Source organism: Raphanus sativus, chromosome 2 (assembly GCF_000801105.2).
Source record: "Raphanus sativus cultivar WK10039 chromosome 2, ASM80110v3, whole genome shotgun sequence".
In the NCBI taxonomy this organism is placed as follows: Eukaryota; Viridiplantae; Streptophyta; class Magnoliopsida; order Brassicales; family Brassicaceae; genus Raphanus; species Raphanus sativus.
The window spans coordinates 29,298,992-29,314,639 of record NC_079512.1 but is presented as its reverse complement, the minus strand read 5'-3'; positions in this window follow the sequence as shown (position 1 = coordinate 29,314,639).

Below are 15,648 nucleotides of genomic sequence, written 5' to 3'. Positions count from 1 at the left end.
TTATAAAATCGAAAACTCCATAAAAACTGTCTTTTTGTTTCAAATTTTGTTTCTGCATTTTATTTTTGTGTTCTTGCTGTTCATCCTTATAAACCACGAAAAGAAAATAAAAAGTTGTGTTTGATTCAGTTTGCATTGCAATTAGTTTCGAAATTTAGTTTCCCTTTAATTTGTTTCCATTTTTAAAAAGTCAAAAAAATCTACATTTTAATTGTTTGCATATCAAAGAAAATTCAAAAAAAAAATCATTGTTAGTTTCTATTTCCATATTTTTTCTTTAATTGTGTTATTAGCATTCCATATTTGTTTTATTTCGAGATTGCATCCAGAAAACCAAAAGAAAAATAATTTTTGCATAGTTGACTTCATTTCGGTTCATATTTGCGTATTTATCGGTTTTGTTTAAATTAGTTTGCATTGCTGCATTGTTATTTTGCTAAACCAGAACTTCCCTATTCTTCACTTGATCTTTGAGAGTGTTTTCAGGAAGCCATGGTAGGAGGAACACACGGACAAAGTCAGATGGCCAAGAAGAGCCAACATTTGACAGCTCTGCAAGAGGTTGAACAGATTGCTCAGTTGAGGAAAAGAAGAAAGCCACAAGGCCAACGTCCACAGCCAGGAGAAAGAAGATTTGGAGATGCACCAGAGGCTGTCTATGTCGAGCCTAAGCCACCAGATCCTTCAAGGATCAATAAAAATCCTATTTCTAAAACCCACAACCATCATGTTGTTAATTCTCGGTTTGAATATAACTCTCTTTCTGATAAAATTGAACTCTTTAAATTTTCAGAAAAAAGAGGTTATCTTAGATGGGAGAGAAACCTTGATGAATGGTTTCATTACAACAACATTATGAAGGAAGAGAGGCTAGCTTATGCCACTGATCTACTTAGAGAAGAAGCCTTTAAATGGTGGGTACAAGAAGAAGATGATAGGAGGTTTTACAAGGAGCCAACTATCAAAACGTGGAGAGCTCTTAAGGAAGCCATGAGACATGAGTTTGCACCAGAGTTTACAAGTTCTGAAATTAAGGAACTTTATCCAAGGAGGTATCCAACTCATGGTTCCAAAGAAGCTAGAAAAGTTGTTGCACAAGAGAGTAAGAAAGGCTGGTCTCAACAAGCCAACTTGCAACCAAACCAGGGGCACGCCATTGTCCAATGCCTAGACCAGAAAAGTGACATCCCAAAGGCCATGGAGAGTAGAAGTGTCAGCCAAAACACTTTGATCAGACCCAAAGAAGAGCTTAACAAACCAGTAATTCAAGCAAAGGCTATGGTAAGTCCTATACTTGATAAATTGGTTTATATATCATCTCCCACTGGTATGAGTCACTTGTCTTTGTCCAAGGATATTAAGACAGGTCTTGAGGTCCAGAAAGACATGACCCCCACACCCTTGTTGGAATCAAGAGTTGTCCATGATTTATTTCCAAGAAAAATGGAGATTCCAAACCAAAAGAAAGAAGAGGCATCAACCCAAGGTAAGTCTTCTAACTTTAAAAATTTAAAAGATCAGACATGTTATAGATGTCATAAAATAGGACACTTTGCTGTGACTTGCCCCACTAAGCAAGCATTGATACAAACATCACTAGAAAAGAAAACAGATTTATCTATAAAAAGTGATAGTTTTATTCAATCTGATTTATTGGTTCAAAATTCTGGTATAATGCACTTGTTTTTGCCAAGGAATTTTGATCCAGGAATAACAAAAGAAAGAGAGCCTAGAGGAAGAGATCCCACGTCCCTAGTAAGGCACACCATCAGCATTACATGTGCAAAACAGAATGAAGGAGAAGCTGGCAACAAAGAGAAAATCATACTTCAACTTTTTGATGCAATCAAAGTAAGTATGAACTTTAAATATTCCGTTTTTAAACCTTCAACCACAGATATAATGCATTTGTCTTTGCCAAGAAATTGTTTTTCAGATACAAGACGAGAAGGAGATCACACCAAACAAGATAAAAGGATGCAAGAAAGGCAACCATCAATCCAAAGCTGTCCAAAGAAGAATTTAATTCTTCATCATGCTGATGCACCTATGGTAAATTCTAGGGGTGGGCACTTTATCCGATATCCGAAGTGGCACCCGAACCCGACCCGAAAAACCCGAACCGAAATCCGAACCGAAGTAGTAAAATACCCGAACGGGTATTAAGTTAGGAGAGATTGGATATCCGAACCCGAACGGGTAATACCCGAACCCGAATGGATATCCGAAAATAACCGAACATGTGTATACTTACCCTTATATTTCTAGTTTACATCTCTCATTTTATTTAAAATATTTATATTGATGTTAGACATACTTTAAAATCATATACTATATATATATAATTATGGAGAAAATAATTTGATATTTATTTAAAATGCATGTTAAACTTTTTATTTCATGTATTAACCAAAGTTACATCCAAAGTTTAAAAACAATAGCCAAATTAATATTTTTATTTTGGAAATGTTATCTCCAAATCTATTAATCATTCAATCTATAAAAAGAAAAAAATATCAGTTAAGTAAAATCTATATTTTTAAATATAAAAAACTTAAAAAAATAAAATTTTATTTTTATTTCTTTTAAAATCTAAATATCCGAACCCGATCTGAAATAACCGAACCCGAACTAAAAATACCCGAACCCGATCCGAAGTTCAGAAATACCCGAACGGGTATTATACTCCTATACCGAAATACCCGAAAATCCGAAATACCCGATCCGAACCCGAACGGGTACCCGAACGCCCACCCCTAGTAAATTCGACCATATCACATTCTGTTTATGAAACTCCAGTATCAGATATAATTCACTTTGTCTTTGTCCAGAATGTTGAGAATTTTTCAGGTTGCAAAGAAGAAAACTTAAAAGAAATCCCACCGGATAATCTTTTATTACTTGGAGAATCAGTCCCAAAGATGATCAACCATGAGGTTACCACTAGTGTGAAGTACCATCAACTCCAGAAGAGAAGAAATGACACTATCCAGGCCAGAGGCGTGATCATTTCCCATCTTTTTAAAGAACAGCCACCAGATGCACAACCCATTACCAAACCAAAACTGTATCAAGGTAAGGTTCTAAACTCCCAAAAGAGAATGAAACCTGACTTGCTCTATTGTGGTGTATCAGGTTATCCAGTTTTGAGGTCAAAACCTTCACAAGGGGGAGGGGATGATGTGGTCATCAAACCAGTGGTTGAACCAGAGGTCAAACCAAGCAGTCCAAACCGGCCACTTTGGAGGTACCAGCGACATAGGTCCAGTCCACGGCATATATCTCGACAACCAAAAGGAGTTTTGGAGTGAAACAAATTTTAATGGATTCTACACTCAAGACGGAGTCCAGCCCAATTGGAATATCCAGAAAAGCTTACTGGACCAAGGAGTTATGAATTTTACAAACCGGAGGTTCCCCAGTCCATCCATCTGCGAGTACCCGACTTTTGAAGGAGATTCAAGCCCAATGAAGAAGCGGCCTGAACCAAAGCCAATCATAGGATTCAAGAGGAGTCTCTCATCTTTCCAGGAAGCCCAATATCAGGAGAAATGGCCACGGAAATTAGGAGTTATGCCCAATATGCCAAAACCGGTCAAACCAGTTCTACACCTGCCTCAATTGGAAGCTAGCCGGTTCAATCAGCTTCAAACCAGACATTGGCGTCCAGGAGATCATTCCAACCAATCAGGAGGTATTGAAGTAGTCCTTAGCTACACCAGAGCCCAGGGGATCAGTTGGTTCAATGAAGAGTCACTTAAATCAAACCGGAGCTATTTATGGAAAGATTGGACAATCTATCGGTTTGATCATTTCCAACCAATTCCAATCCGACCAGAAGACATCAGGACTGAACCAGGACGTCCAGGATACATTATAGGAGTTCAAGAAGAGTTCCATGAGTTCATACCTTGCACCAGCCCCCATTGGATCAGGAGGATCCACACTTACACCAAAACTGCCTTATTTGGAGATTCTTGCAATAAAGCTCCAACATCTCTTTCTCTTCAGATCAGGCACGACTTCAGCTAATTCCAGACAGTAAAGAAGGTCCCAAGAATGCTCACTTATCCCCTTAAACCATCCAGGTTCAAGAAGATACCAAGATACAAGATCATCTCTTTGCAAAGGCCACAAATCAAGCTAAAGGCTAGTTTCATGGAGCCATCAAAGCCTTTGCTTCCAAGATTTTTATTTCAAGTTTATTTCTTTCCTTTAGTCATTTTTAGACTGTTAGAGAGTCCCAAGGTCGAGCCTATATAAGCTCAGTAGTTGTCTTTGTAATAATCACCCTTGAATTTTATGAATGAAAATGCAGTTTTTCTAGTTTTCTTAAAACTATTATCTAAGTCTTTTGAGTGTTGTGAGAAGCAGCTCTTGAGCAACCTGACTTATCAAAGCCCCCTTTCACAGAGCTTTGTGGCGTCCATCATTCCATTCCACCCACTGATCTTGCTTGAGAGAGACTTCAGTCCAGCAAGCAAATCCCATATCTATCCATCTTCCATCCATTGATCTTGTTGAGAGTGACTTCAGTCCAGCAACAAAGATCCCATCTCCAACAATCTATCCCTTTTCTATTTGCTTTTATTCTTATTATCATTCTGATTCATATTCATGTTTGCTTCTGTTTGCATCATAAACTTATAAAACTCATAAAAAGGTTCACTCTTTGTTTCAGGTACCAATCCGAACTATTGGACTAAACCTCAGTTCCATATTTCCGGACAGCCTGACCCTGTGCCCACAACAGGAACTCTCTCCAAGCCAAGAGGAAAATAGGGTTCATCGATGGCTCCATACCTAAACCGTCCTCGAACCCTGATCTTGCTCGTTGGATCGCCTCCAACTCCATGATAGTTGGATGGATCCGCACCTCTATTGACCCTACTGTTCGTTCTACTGTAAGCTACGTACCTGATGCTCTGCAACTTTGGGAATCTCTCAAGAGCCGTTTCTCAGTCAAGAACAGCGTACGTAAACATCTTCTCGAGAACGAAATCACCAACTGCAAGCAAAACGGTGATTCTGTTCTTAGCTACTACGGACGCTTGTCCAAATTGTGGGAAGAGATTCAAAGCTTTAAATCTTCTCATGTTTGTACCTGCGATGCTTCATCTCACATTGAGAAAGAACGAGAAGATGCAAAGGTCCACAAGTTCCTCTTCGGCCTTGATGAATCTCGCTTCAGCTCCATTCGTTCTCAGATCATTGATGAAGAGCCATTACCAGACGTTAATGTTGCCTACTCTCGCGTGATTAGGGCGGAACAACACCTCCTTTCTATGCGCGCTACAGAACACAAGCAAGATGCCATCGGTTTTACTACTAAAGCTGACTCTCCACCTGCAATGAACCGAAGTCGTGATCCCAACAGATCCTGCACGCACTGCAATCGTACCGGTCACGAGGCTTCTGAATGCTTCTTACTTCATGGGTATCCCGATTGGTTTAAAGAACATAGCCGATCTTCTCCTCAATCTCAGCGCGGTCGTGGAGGTCGCAATAGCTCTACTAGTGGTCGCGGACGTGGTCGCTCTCCCACAACTCGTTCTGCACCTAACACTATGTCTGCAAACTCAGTTGCATCCTCGGATCAAATCTCGGCCCTGATCAGCCTCCTCCAGAATCAACAGTCTCAACTTTCTACGGAACGTATGTCGGGTAAACCATCTATATCTGACGTTATCATTGATACAGGGGCGTCTCATCATATGACTGGCGATCTCTCACTACTTCGTGATGTTCATGAGACCTCCCCTTCGATGGTGAAATTCCCTAACGGTCGTACATCCAAGTCAACAAAAGCTGGAACCTTGTCGTTGAACTCGCAGTGCTCCCTACTAAACGTGTTATACGTTCCAGATTTTGATTGCACTCTCATCTCTGTTTCTAAACTTCTTAAACAGACTGGATGTATTGCCGTTTTTACTGATACCTTATGCTTTTTGCAGGACCGTTTCACGAGGACCCTGATTGGAGCCGGTGAAGAACGAGAGGGTGTGTATTACTTTACGGGAGTCACGATTGCACAGTCAAATCGCACTGGAAAGGACAAAACATCTTCTTCAGTACTTTGGCATCGGCGTCTTGGACATCCCGCCTTTTCTACTTTGTCTTCTCTACCGGTTTTAAATAGTTTAGATGGCGATTTTTCTCATTCTGATTCATGTGATATTTGTTTACTCTCCAAACAAACTCGTGAGGTTTTCAAAGAAAGTTCTAATAAAGCAGTTGCACCATTTGATCTTGTTCATTGTGATGTTTGGGGACCATATCGCACACCTGCTTCTTGTGGTTCAGTTTACTTTCTTACCATAGTTGATGATTACTCAAGAGCTATATGGATTTACCTTATGCTCGAGAAATCAGAAGTTGCCTCTATACTCAAAAACTTCTGCGCCATGAGTGTTCGTCAGTTTAGTCGCCAAGTGAAAACTTTCCGAACAGATAATGGTACTGAATTCATGGTTCTAAAAAGTTTCTTTCGCCAAGAAGGAATCCATCATCAAACCTCTACTGTGGATACACCACAACAAAATGGAAGGGTTGAGAGAAAGAACCGTCATATTCTTAATGTTGCTCGATCTTGTCTCTTCCAAGCTCAACTACCTGTAACATTTTGGGGTCAAGCCATTCTCACAGCCGCTCACCTTATAAACCGCACACCCACCAAACTCCTCAATGGCCTAACTCCCTACGAACTACTTCATGGTTCTCCTCCTAAACATGACACTCTACGAGTCTTCGGGTGCCTATGTTATGCCCAACGGAGACCTCGTTCCTCTGATAAGTTCGCTGCTCGCAGTCGCAAATGTCTCTTCGTCGGATATCCATACGGCAAGAAGGCATGGAATGTGTACGATATTGAAGACAACGTGTTCTTCACGAGTCGCGATGTTGTGTTTCTTGAAGATCAATTCCCTGGACTTCCTTCCCAGCAAGACCATCTGATCCCGCCTCAACCTAACCCCGTATATGATGATCTCCTTCCTTTACCATCTCCTGTTCAGTCCACTACTACTACTCCTACTACTTCCCAAGATACCTTACGAAACACGTCTCCTTCTAGGATCCCTCCTACTCTAACCCCTCCTGCTGAAACAATTCTCCCGCCTTCTACCACTTCTCCTTCTACAGTATCACTACCAGAACATAATACTACGACTAACGTTCCTACTCCTCCTATAACTACTACCTCTACTACAACTCCTCCTATCACTCCTTCCCCAAATACTACTCCTGACGCCTCTACACCTCCCATCCCTACCTCTCCTCTTCCTTCTCCGACTACTATTACTGCTGTTGAACCGGCACCTGCTGAACCTTCTTCTCCTGGCCTTCCTCAAGTACTCGGACGTGGTCACCGTGAACGCAAACCTTCTGTTCTGCTTAAAAACTATGTGGTCAACACTGTCGAAAAGAATACACACACTCTCGCTCATCCCGACTCCACTCTGGCCTCGTCTACGGTCTCAGGTAAAACCCTATACCCGATTGCAAACTATGTGTCTGACGCTAAGTTTTCGCCTAGTCACAAGGCATTTGTTGCAGCTATTACCTCTGCCGTTGAACCACGAAACTATGCAGAGGCTGTTGAACTAGAAGAGTGGCGAGACTCTATGGTTGACGAACATGATGCTCATGTTGAAAACGGCACATGGGACGTTACAACTCTACCTCCTGGCAAGAAGGTGATCGAAAGTATGTGGCTCTACAAAATTAAATATCACGCCAACGGTAAACCTGCACGTAACAAATCCAGACTCGTTGCGTGTGGTAATCGTCAGCGTGAAGGCATCGACTACACAGACACTTTTGCACCTGTTGCTAAATCTACTACAGTTCGTACACTCTTGAAAGTGGCTGCAGCTAAACAATGGGAAGTGCACCAAATGGACGTTCACAATGCCTTTCTCCATGGTGACTTGAAAGAAGAAGTCTATATGAGACTTCCTCAAGGGTTCCGAGGCTCTGATCCCACTAAAGTGGCTCGCCTTAGGAAATCTATTTACGGTCTCAAGCAGTCTCCTCGATGCTGGTTCTCCAAGCTCAGTACTGCTCTGAAATCTTATGGCTTTACTCAGAGCAAACCAGATTACTCTCACTTCTCTTATATACGCGGCAACATCAATCTACACATCCTTGTTTACGTTGATGACTTCCTGATCGCTTGTAACGACATCTCTACCTTACAAAAGTTCAAAAACTATCTCTGCAAGTGCTTCCATATGAAGGATTTGGGCAAGCTTAAGTACTTCCTTGGCATCGAGGTTGCACGAAACAGAGAAGGGTTCTTCTTATCACAACGCAAATACGCTCTTGACATCATTGCTGACTCGGGTATTCTTGGTTGTAAGCCCGCGAGTACTCCGATGGAACTCAACCACAAACTGGCGCTTGCTACAGGCACACCTCTAGTTGATCCTGCTCCTTATCGTCGCCTTATTGGACGGCTAATCTACTTAACTTTCACCCGACCAGAACTCTCTTACTCCGTTCACATACTGTCCCAATTCATGAAGTCACCTCTCCAGGAACATTGGGACGCTGCTCTTCGTGTCGTCCGATACTTAAAAGGATGCCCTTCCCAAGGGATTCTGTTATGCTCTGACTCTGACTTGCTCATCACGTCTTACTGCGACTCGGATTGGAGTGCTTGTCCTCTTACTCGTCGGTCGTTGAGTTCCTACATCGTTCTCCTTGGCAACTCTCCGGTCTCGTGGAAGACTAAGAAACAAAACACAGTCTCTGCGTCGTCTGCCGAAGCAGAGTATCGGTGTATGGCTTATACTTTGCGTGAACTAAAATGGATGAAACGCATTCTCTCAGCTTTCGGCATTTCCCATAAGAGTCCAATGCGTCTGTTCTGCGACAGTAAATCGGCCATCCACATTGCTCAGAACCCAGTCTTCCATGAACGTACCAAACACATCGAGAATGACTGTCACCAAGTACGCGATGCTGTTGAAGAGAAGCTTATTACTACAGAACATATCTCTACCAAAGAACAACCTGCAGATCTTCTCACTAAATCGTTGCCAACTACTACATTTTCATATCTCTTGTCCAAGCTGGGGATCGTTGCCATCTCTCCTCCAGCTTGAGGGGGGCATAGAGATAATGATGAGATATAAGAGATAATGACATAACTTGTATTAGATATACTCATATCCCTGTAATATAGGAATCTATAGACTCTCGATACCTGTATATATACTGATCTTGGTACATTAATAACAACAACACTTTTCACATTATTATAGAAGTCAATATTGTTGCTTTCATTGCTCTATCGACGATGGTGGCTTGATGTCCTCATCAATTGGGAATGTTTATGGACTTCCACGGTTAAACTCAGAATCCAAATGATCGTGGTTCTTAAGGTAATGTGTTGTTTAAGTAATCTATTAAAAATTTAGTTACGAAAAAGTACAGAAGCATTCATTTTATTCCATCCTCTATACAGGGAAGATCAGATTTGGATCTATGCGAGAGAAATAACTTGAATGATTCTCCGTTAGAATTCAACGCAAATGATGACATTATGTGATGTTCTTCACTTGATATCAGACCAAATGTCACCAATATAGTGAGAATTCTTTAAAGATCTATTCTCACGCTTTTGATTAGAGCTTTTGATTCCTCTAATCAAAAGCAAAGCACACGTAAGTCTCAAGTTCGTTGTAAGTTGTAAGAACAGAGACAAGTTTCTTTTTTTTTTCTGTAGAATAGGGTTCTTAAAAAAGAGGGTCAGTGAATCAGGATCATGCTTCTGAAACGTAATCGCATGCCGTTTTAGAAAATCTTTACTTCTTTAGAAAGGAAATAAAAACACAAAAACTAACAACATCTGATAAGGAAACAAAAAAATTAGAACACAGAAAGACAAAGGTGACTTTGTAATGACTCTACGATCTTCTTCAACTCGTACTTTTATCTCTGGACTCTGGTAAGACGAGACTGAAATTATCTCCGAAAAGACAACGACGAGTTAATCTCCGGCAAGTTGTACAGATCACGCGCCGGAGATGTCTCCGAGCAAGAAAATTCGCAGAGTGGACCCACCGATCGCATTTCCTACAGAGGAAAGCAGTGTCTGCTTCACAGTACACGGCTGCGTTCTCACCGCAGAGATCGCAGCTTACTGGAGCCCTGATGCTCCGGCATCCTCCGTCGTCTCTTCTTCTCTCTTGTTCCTGAAAACCTCTACACATGTTTATACTCTCTGTCTTTGTCTCTCGGGTTCAAGATTTGATTTATATAGGAATGATTTTAATTTATTTTATATAAAGCATCTGGCTGTTTTGTTTAAGACATTCAATAAACTTTACACGTGTACGTATTATCAGCCTATCATTTTGACGTAATTATCACTAGAGGACAACACATTTCAATAATTTGCTTTCTTTTCTCCACCAAACGATCTCTCCTCCTCATGTTAGATTCATTGCTATGCACAAGTTCCGAGAAAAGCTTCAAGTTGACTAGTATGACCCTCTGGTTCACATCGCATTCTAGAATGCTGAATGAAATCATTGTGTTTCTGTGGTCTATAGAAACGTATATAATATCCACATACATTAATGTCTTTTGTCTGTGCAAGTTTTTCTTTTACCATTTTAGCAAAAAAAAAAAAAAGTTTTTCTTTTACCATTTAAGATCAGAGCGCGACAAGAAAATATGTTTTGCCAAGAAAATACAACTATTAATAGAAAGCCAGTTTCAAAAAAAAAAAAGACAACTAAACTTAAATGTTTATGTTTTTTCTTACCTTAAATGTTTTGCCAAAAAAATAATTTTTACAACAATCATTTTAATTCTACTCTATGAACTCATAATTGAGGTTTATACACGTTGGGTTTTTAAAAGTAGCACATAATTATTCATTTTGACGTTTTAGCTTTGTTCAAAGTGCATAATATCTTTACAACACGAAAATCTGAGGATTTATTTATAACATCAAAAGCGAATAACCATCTCTCACTAGTTAAATTCTAGTGACTTGTAGTCTAGAACAGTTCACCACCGAGAAAAGAAAGAATTAGTTATAGAATCAATTATTTATCACATTTTAAAAATTTATTTTGGTGATTTGTGAATGGAGTAAGCATAAAGAAAATGATTTATTTTAGGGGTGACGACAAACTCTTCGTTATTGAGTGTTCTCTAGTCATTGTGCGTGGTGGTTAAGTAGTCAACCTTTTATTTTATTACAAGCTTACTATGAAAAGATAAAGGCAACCTAATTTTGCATGGTTCATGATTAAAGGAAAATTATTATTTTTATTTAAAGAGCCATTAAGTAGTATCATTCATCAATCTTCTGTTTTTATATAATTTGCTCAACTTTTATCTGATAAACCCCGACCTTGTTTTTCTTGAATAAGTGTGTTTTTGTATTTCTCATCTTGGCGTCAGTTATTCCATGTTGAAAAAAACACAAAACAATGACTCCATTACATAGATCAATAGAACTTACTTACCCAAATCAAAATTTTTAATCAAATTCATTATCGTCATTTATTACCAGCTGTAGAGTTTGTATTTGAGTTGTGCAAAAAAGGAGAAGATCAAGTCCACAAGAGATTCTAGGGTGAGTCAGAGAATCCAAAGTAGAAATGCGTCAAGATATAGTTAAACTTGTACAAGACTTTTTCGAGACTGGCCTATTCAATCCTGCTTTGAATCAAACGAATATCTGCCTCATTCCAAAAAAGAAGAAACTTCGGGATATGTCTGAATTCCGACCCATTAGCCTCTGTAATGTTAGCTACAAGATTATATCTAAGCTAATTTGCAAGAGACTGAAGAGGGTTATTCCGCGTTTGATCTCAGAGACACAATCTGCCTTTGTAGCCAAACGCTTGATCACGGATAACATCCTAATAGCACAAGAAAATTTTCATGCCTTGAGGACAAACCAGAGATGTAGACAAGACTTTATGGCTATCAAAACAGACATGAGCAAAGCCTACGATAGAGTGGAATGGAATTTCATATCAGCTTTGATGGAGAAGATGGGCTTTGATAAAAGACTAGTTGACCTCATTATGTGTTGTGTCACGTCGGTCTCATATCAAGTCTTAGTCAACGGGCAACCGAGGGGAAAAATCCTACCAAAGAGAGGCTTGAGACAAGGAGATCCTCTCTCCCCTTTTTTGTTTATCTTGTGCACCGAATCACTGATCTCACTCCTAAATGGAGCAGAAATGGAGAAGAAGATTATTGGGCTTCGGGTTGCAAGAGCGAGCCCAAGGGTCTCCCATCTCCTTTTTGCAGATGATAGTCTTTTCTTCTGCAAGGCAGAATTAAGCCAATGCAAAGAGATCATGGACATTCTCGACATATATGGAAAAGCCTCAGGCCAAAGATTAAACACGTCAAAATCTTCCATGTTCTTTGGAAACCGAGTGGAGTCTTCTCGGAAAAAAGATATAAAAGAAGCGTTAGGGTTCTCTTCTGAAGGAGGCATGGGGATGTACCTTGGATTACCTGAACAAATTGGTGGTTCGAAGATGAAAGTGTTCTCTTTTGTACAAGATCGGCTCATTGGACGAACAAATAATTGGTCATCGAGACTTCTCTCGAAAGGAGGAAAAGAAGTCCAAATTAAATCGGTGGCTCAAGCAGTCCCGACTTATGTTATGTCATGCTACTTACTTCCACAGGGTATTACTGATAAGCTCAGGAGCACGACTTCAAACTTTTGGTGGAGCTCAAAACAAAACAGCAGAGGTTTACATTGGATAGCATGGGACGAAGTCTGTACTCCTAAAGATTTGGGAGGACTAGGTTTTCGAGATTTCCACGATTTCAACATAGCGCTTCTTGCAAAACAACTGTGGAGATTAATTCATTACCCAAACTCTTTACTGGCACGAGTTCTAAAAGGAAGGTATTATCATCACACCTCTCCTTTAGAAGATCGACGGACATACTCACCATCATATGGATGGCGTAGTATCATGGCAGCCAAACCTCTACTCCTCTCGGGTTTACGGAAGACAATTGGATCGGGCAACGATACGAGAGTATGGAGTGAGCCTTGGGTTCCAGATTCAAGGGCGCGACCACCGAGACCTGCCGAACATATTGTCTACAGGCTCCCCCAGCTCCTGGTTCAGTCCTTTATTAAGGATGATACCAAGGAGTGGGATATACCACTTTTGAGAGAATTCTTTCATCCTGATGATATACCTTTGATACTTGGGGTAAAACCCTCTCGCTCCCTATTACCAGATGGTTATGCTTGGAACCATACTAAGTCAGGAGTATATTCAGTTAAGACCGGTTATGATCTACTTCAATCTATGAAACGGAGTCTTACACAGGATGTGGTTAGTGAACCGAGCTTCACGTGTCTTCTAAGCCATGTTTGGAAGATAAAAGCTCCAAGCAAGATAAAGCATTTCCTGTGGTAAACTCTCTCGGGCTGTGTGGCAACAGCAGAGAGGCTCACTTATAGACACCTGGGTACCGATAGGAGTTGTCCTAGATGTGCTGCCCCAGTGGAGTCGATTAATCATCTTCTTTTTGAGTGCCCCCCAGCCCTGCAGGTTTGGGCTTTATCGGACTATCCGTCCCTTCCGGGTTACTTCCCGAGTATATCTATATACCAAAACATGAACTTTCTGTTTTGGAAGACAAAAGAGGTGGCTCCCTTGAGACCACAACTCGATACCTTCCCATGGATCTGTTGGTACATCTGGAAGGCGAGGAACGACAAACTCTTCAATGGGAAAGTCGTATCTCCGATGGATACTCTTCAACATGCGACACTTGAGGCCGAATGTTGGAGGACGGCTAACGAAAAGGAGGATGAAGAGGGGGAACATGACGGTACCCATTCTTCAGAAGTGGAGACAGTGCCCCCTTGGATACCCCGAATCCCTACCTGCCGAATTGATGCTTCATGGATTGATAATGGCAGTGTTAGTGGCTTAGGGTGGAATTTCAAGGACCAAATGGGCTCTGTATCCTTTGGACAAAGGGCTTGTAGCAGGAGCCTCTCAGCACTTCACGCTGAGATGGAAGGTTTACTCTGGGCAGCTTCATGTATGAGGAACATGAGAATCACCACGATAAGCTTCGAGACGGACTGCACAGATCTGGTGGACATGATTACGAACCCGGCGGAGTGGCCAGCATTCGCGACAGAGATCGGAATTTTCCAGGGCCTCCATGAAGATTTTAAGGGTGTGAGACTATCTCATATTCCTCGAAACATGAATGGACGGGCCGATGCTCTAGCTAAAGAAGCAAGAAAGAGAGGATACATTTTTTCCCATATAGATCAGACCCGGTCAGATGGAGAGACTCCACGGAGACTCGGCTCGTCGGACCACCACTTGATCTAGATAAGATGGACAGCTGACAAAAAAAAAAAAAAAAAAAAAAAAAAAAAAAGCCCAAGCATGTTTCAATATAAGTAAAGCACGTTACACGAATCTAGCCCGAAGTAGAAATGTGTCGTTGATCAAAACTTTTTTTTTGCCATCAAGTTTTTAATATTAAAAAGGCCAAAGCGCAAAGAAAACAAATTACAAGGTCCGAACACATCAGGCCCAAATTTAGAAAAACAAACGGGCCTACAGCCCAAACAAACTCGAAACGGGCCTCCAGCCCAGAATCCTCGAAACCCTAGCGATCAAGAATCCAAGGTGTGACCGCCGCGAAGATCTGATCTGAGAGAAAGGACCGGACACGTGTCCGGTCGTTGATCAAAACTAGGCTTGCAATTTTGGCTTTTTGTTTATTCGATTATGGATTCTAAAATGATCAGCAATTTTATAAAAATTAATCATTTTTGTTAACACATTTTTGTGAGAGTTTTTTTTTTGAAAAAATCTTTTTTTTTTTTGTGAGAGTTACTTGGCTCTTTTAATGTTAGACACTTCTGTTCACCAGTTTTGGAAGCTTTAATTTTTATTCCTTATTGGATTATAGGATAATTGGACCGGTTTCCTTTTGCTGGTTCATTGTATTTAATTGAGAATTGGTTTAGTTCGGTTTAATCTTATACTTGTATATATAAACGTTGTATAGCTGACCGTTAACAATTAATGAAATATCTTCATTTTATAACAAACTCTCTCTTCTTCATCCTCTGAATCTGAGATCGTAATATGGTATCAGAGCCATCGAGCTCTTCTTCCGCGTGATTCTCCTTCCGATCTCGACTTTTCCGATCAACCTATCGACGAATCCTCCTCGCCGATGGTTGCGATGAAGAAAATCACTCGAAAATACGCTCGTACGAGAGCTTCTACAAGCTCAGCTCGCAATCCAGCTCGGATCTCCTCTCGAACCGGTTCAGATGACGAATCTTCTCCGCCTTCTCCTCCGATCGTTGCAACTCCTCCGATCGGAGCTCCTCCTTCGTTTCCTGTACCGACCTCGACAGATCCAACTCAATCTCCTCTCTATATGCATAGCGCTGATCATCCCGGTTTGCAACTAATCTCTATTCGTTTAGAAGGCTCTAACTATGATGATTGGAATGCTGCTATGCGTATTGCGTTAGATGCGAAGAACAAAATAGGATTTATTGATGGATCATTGACTCGTCCTGATATCTCAGATCCTACGTTTCGTCTGTGGTCTAGATGCAACAGTATGGTAAAATCGTGGATCCTAAACTCGGTT